The following is a 6065-nucleotide window of genomic DNA, read 5'->3' on the forward strand; positions in this document are numbered from 1 at the left end:
TTTGGCAGGGATTTCACTGAATCTGCAGATCATCTTGTGTAGTTTGGACTTTTTAACAATATTAGTTCTTTTCATCCATGAACACAGAATAGTTTTAAGTTTATTTGTATCTTCTTTAATTTCTTTAATCAATGTCTTCTGGTTTTCAGTGTACAGATCTTTCATTTTGTTGGTTAGATTCATTCCTAAGTATTTAACCCTTCTGATGTTGTAAGTGGGATTGCTTCCTTAATTTGTCTTTCAGATCATTCACTGTTGCTGTATGAAAACACAACTGATTCTTGTGTATTGACTTTGTGTCCTGCGTCTTTACGGAAACTATTTAAAACTGCAAACTTTTTTTGTTGGAATCTTTAAGGTTTTCTGTATAGTCATGTCATTTGCAAATAGTGACAGTCTTACCTCTTCCTTTCCTTTGTTTCTTTTTCTCGCTTACTTGCTTTGGCTACGACTTCTAATAGTGTGTTGAATAAAAATGGCGAGAGTGGCATCATTGTCTGATTCCTGATCTTAGAGGAAAATTTCTCAGCATTTCACTTTTGAGTATGATGTTAGCTGTGGGCATGCCATATATGACCTTTATTATGGTGACATATGTTCCTTTTCTACCCAGTTTTTTTCTTTTTCTTCCTTCTTCCTTCCTTTGTTCCTTCCTTCCCTCTTCCCTCCCTCCCTTCCTTCCTTCCTTCCTTTCATCCATCTATCTATCTATCTATCTATCTATTCTTGGGAGAGAGATCATGAGCAGAGGAGGCATAGAGAGAGAGAGAAAGAGAATTCTAAGCAGGCCCTGCACTGTCAGCGCAGAGCCTGACATGGGGCTCGAACCCACGAACCTCGAGATTATAACCTGAGCTGAAATCAAGAGTCAGTTGCTTAACCGACTGAAGCACCCAGGCACCCCTCCTTCTCTACCCAGTTTCTTGAGAGTTAAAACAGTCTACATCTTAGTGAATACATCCAGAAAAGATGGACTGTGTGAACTCACATTCTGTTAGCAGACATCAGAATATAATGATCTCAGTTTTATATATTCCAAAGGGGCCATTCATTGGGATCTTTAGGATATTATGGATAATGAGGTCAAACTGAGGATTTGAAAGCACTTCTTACTGCTGTAAGATGTCTAACAGTAATGTGATGTAATGTCTAACAATAGCTGTACATAGAAAGATAGTCACGAAGTCATAGTTTTCAACGAGAGGAAAAATTCAAGTAAGTCATACCAGCGGCTCTCCTTCCCCTTCTGGTATGTGACCATTTTCATTTACAGAAGATAAATCCATGCCCAGAATTCAACTGGACACGACCTAAAATTATTTTCATCTCGGTGTATACCTTGGAGCAGTGAAGCCAGGTTTCCTCGGCAAGCTTGCACGGCCAGTCCACGCAAACTTCACATTTAGGAATGTGGGTCCTTCTTTAGATGTAGCAATGGGGCTTAGTAGCATATGATGGCAGGCAGAGGTTAAGAAACATATTGTAAACTTACGACTTAATACAATCTATTAAAGTTGGCCAAATTGTTTTTAGAAACTACGCAGAAGATGGAGTAAAATATAAGTGTTGTAGGGGCGCCTGGGCGGCTCAGTTGGTCAACTCTTGACTTCGGCTCAGGTCGTGATCTCACAGTTTCGTGAGTTCAAGCCCTGCGTCGGGCTCTTCGCTGACAGCACGGAGCTTGCTTGAGATTCTCCCTCTCTCTCTTGGCCCCTCCCCTGCTCACACTCTGTCTTTCTCAAAAATAAATAATAAACTTAAAAATACACACTTAAGCATTGTAAGGAGGCAGGAAGAATTGTTCCAGGAAATCAGAATCTATCACCAAGGTAACCAAAATGAGCATTTTGACTAAGTCTGAGGCTGAGTAGAGGATGTCATAGATAATACTTTGGGGGAAACTCCCAAATTTGAATATGAAATCGTGCTGGGCATGTGATAGCGTTTGTTATGTATTAAGTGCTTCGCATGTGGGCCCAGGTGCCACAGGTTACACATCCCCACTTTACAGGTAAGAAATGTGAGGCTGATGTCAACAAGTAAGTCAGTAGCAGAGTTTGGGTAAATTTTTTTTAATTCTTTTTTTTTTTTTTTTAATTTTTTTTTTTTCACATTTTATTTATTTTTGAGACAGTGAGAGACAGAGCATGAACAGGGGAGGGTCAGAGAGAGGGAGACACAGAATCCGAAACAGGCTCCAGGCTCTGAGCTGTCAGCTCAGAGCCCGACGCGGGGCTCGAACTCACAGACTGCGAGATCGTGACCTGAGCCGAAGTCGGCCGCTTAACCGACTGAGCCACCCAGGCGCCCCAATTTTTTTTAATTCTAATAAAAAAAAATTTCAAGTTCTCTTTTACATACCCCAGTGTTTCTCTGTATCCTCAAAGCAGAGGAAAATAAGCCGTTCTGGGTAAGTTACATTTTCAAGTGGCCAAGGGTCTATCCACTCTATATACTGATTTTTGTATATTGAAGCTAATCATAATAGAAAGCTTTCTAAAATTATATCGCATATTTTCTTGCCTCCTTTAACATGTAATACTGAACACTTACAACTTTTCCCTGAAAACTCATCCTTAATGTGGGTGATCCCATAAACGTGATAGTGTTCCTGGGTCTGAGGTATGGGAGGCTCCTGGCCTCACACTGTGGTGCTTTTCCAGTTTGTTGCTCAGAGAATGTTTTTATTCCTCCCTTGTGGCTGTTCTTGGGGCTGTAGTTCTTTCACACCTTAGATAGGAATCTCCCAGGGCCTTAGAACCTAAATAATTAGAACAATCAGCATTGTATGTAAAGTAAAAGTAAATAGGTCTGAAGAGCTAGCCCACAAGGAAAGTATTAGGAGCACAGATCCCCTGGGGCGCGTGGGTGGCTAACTCCGTCTGTGTGACTCTTGATTTTGGGTCAGGTCACCATCTCATGGTTCCTGATTCATGGGATTGAGGCCCACGTTGGGCTCCAGTCTGACAGTGCAGAGCTTGCTTGGGATTCTCTCTCTCTGCCCCTTCCCCGCTCCCTATCTCAAAAAAAAAAAAAAAGAAAGAAAGAAACAGATCCCCTAATTTACATTCTTTGGTTATAGCACCCTGATTAAATATATAAATATAAATATATATATATATATATATATATTTTTTTTAACGTTTATTTATTTTTGAGACAGAGAGAGACAGAGCATGAACGGGGTAGGGTCAGAGAGAGAGGGAGACACAGAATCCGAAACAGGCTCCAGGCTCTGAGCTGTCAGCACAGAGCCCTGCGTCGGGCTCGAACTCACGAACGGCGAGATCATGACCTGAGCCGAAGTCGGACGCTTAACTGAGCCACTCAAGCACCCCTTAAATATATTTTTTTATGTTGTGTCTCAGATAGGGGAGTGCATCACTTAACTGAATTTCAAGTAAGCAAGATAGTGAAACTTCCATGAGAAGCAAGATATAGACACACACACACACACACACACACACACACACACAATTTTATTTTTTTTTCTCACTGGTACTGACCTATGACACTTAAACTAAAAAATAAAATTATTTTGAAGAAAGGAAATTTTTAAATATCCATTTAGCATTTGTTTATATCGTTCTATTGTTAAGAGTTGTTTTTTTGGGGCGCCTGGGTGGCTTAGTCGGTTAAGTGTTCCACTGGTGGTTTGGGCTCAGGTCACGATCTCACAGTTTGTGAGTTTAAGCCCCCATCTGGCTCTGTGCTGGCAACATGGAGCCTGCTTGGGATTCTCTCTCTGTCCCTCTCTCTGCCCCTCCCCTGTGCTCTTTGTCTGTCAAAAATAAATAAATAAAAACGTAAAAAAAAAAGTTCTTTTCATGATCTCACAGTTCCTGAGCCTAAGCCCCTGAGCTGGGCTCTTTGCTGCCAGCACAGAGCCTGCTTGGGATTCTCCCTCTCCCTCTTTCTCTGCCCCTCCCCTGTTCATGATCTCTCTCTCCCTCTCTCAAAATAAATAAACTTAAAAAGTAACCAAACAGGTTACTTTGGGTGATTTTTTATATTCCTGAGCTTTGTTTTTTTCATGTGTAACATGCAGATCAGTAAAGATTAAAATAAGGTCCTATGGTGTGGCAGGCGTCTTGTCCATTTGGGCTGCTATAAGAATACCATAGCCTTGGGTAACTTATAAACAACTGAAATTTATTTCCCACAGTTCTAGATGTTGGGAAGTCCAAGATCAAGGCCCAGCATATTCAGTATCTGGTGAAGTTCTGCTCCCCGGGTCATAGATGACTGTCCTCTCACTGAGTCCTCACATGGTGGGAGGGGTGAGGGGCTCCCTGGGGTTTCTTTTATAAGGGCACAAATTCCATTCAAGAGGCTCTGTCCTTATGACCTAATCACCTCCCAAAGGCCCCTACCTCCTAATGCCATCACACTGGGGGTTAGGATTCAACGCAGGAATTTCAGGGGAATAGACATTCAGTCTACAGCACAAGTTGCCAACGGCAAGGACACGATCAGATGGGTATTATATGAACTTGAATTCAACTGAAGTTCAAGGAGAGCAAACCAATAACCATATTTACTCTACAGCTTTAAAAAAAATCATCATTGTCATCTCCTTGTCTACCAGAAGGAAATAAAACCAGCCTGTTAAGTTGGCCTGACGGGACCACTGAATGTCTGGATTGGGAATTGACTATATTCTTTCTTCCTTTCTTTTTCTCTTTTTCTTTCTTTCTTTCTTTCTTTCTTCCTTCCTTCCTTCCTTCCTTCCTTCCTTCCTTCCTTTTTTTAATGTGTATTTATTTTTGAGAGAGTGAGAGACAAGTGTGTGAGCAGGGGAGGGGCAGAGAGAGAGGGAGTCACAGAATCCGGATCAGGCTCCAGGCTCCAAGCTGTCAGCACAGAGCCCAACCAGGGCTGGAACTCACGAACTGGGAGATCATGACCTGAGCTGAAGTGGACGTTTAACTGACTGAGCCACCCAGGGAATTGACTATATGACTATATTCTATGCGGGTCTACCCTCTCATTTAACACGAGGGGAAACCGAGGTCCAGGGAGCTTGTGAAACCCACCCAGAGATAGACAACCATGATGCCACAGGTTTGCACATACTTGTCATTGAGAAACCTTTCTTTCCCAAGAAGAGGGTGACCTGAGCCAAGGGAAGGACAGGGGCTCCTTACATTAACATGAACATCTTTTTATTTATGTGGTTGTTCATAATTTACAAAGCACCTCCTCACCCCCGTGACCTAGCTTATTATACTACTGACCTAGCTTATAATACTACACCCACGAGCTTATGAAGATGGTTCTTTTTCCCCTCTTGTCTTTGGGAGATTCTTTGCATTCTCAGACCTGTGCTATAGCAGCTGATTCTAGAAGTACCTTTAACTTAAACACACACACACACACACACACACACACACACACACACGCACAGGGGCGCCTGGGTGGCTCAGTCAACTAAAGCATCCAACTTTGGCTCAGGTCACGATCTCACAGTTGGTAAGTTCAAGCCCCACGTTGGGTTCTCTGCTGTCACCATGGAGCCCACTTCAGATCCTCTGTCCCGTCTCTTTCTGCTCCTCCCCTGCTCATGCTCTCTCAAAAATAAAATAAACTGGGGCGCCTGGGTGGCTCAGTCGGTTAAGTGGCCGACTTCGGCCCAGGTCATGATCTCGCGGTCCGTGAGTTCGAGCCCCGCGTCGGGCTCTGTGCTGACAGCTCAGAGCCTGGAGCCTGTTTCAGATTCTGTGTCTCCCTCTCTCTGACCCTCCCCCCGTTCATGCTTTGTCTGTCTCAAAAATAAATAAACGCTAAAAAAAAAAAAATAAATAAAAATAAAATAAACATTTAAAAAATATACACACACACAATTAATGAAATGTGTGCATATGGACGTATATGTGTGTCTCTGTGGAAGAAAAGGCATCACATCACCCTGAATCTCTAGCAGTCCACACCCTGGCAGACACAAAGTGCAAAGAGAGAAAGACCTTTGGTTTGAGAATTCCTGAATGTCAACGACACTTTTATTCCAAAGGGCTGAGAAATGTTTACAATTTCTTTTTTTTTTTTAATTTTTTTTTAACATTTAT

This window comes from Prionailurus viverrinus, chromosome D4, assembly GCF_022837055.1.
Source record: "Prionailurus viverrinus isolate Anna chromosome D4, UM_Priviv_1.0, whole genome shotgun sequence".
NCBI classification, from domain to species: Eukaryota; Metazoa; Chordata; class Mammalia; order Carnivora; family Felidae; genus Prionailurus; species Prionailurus viverrinus.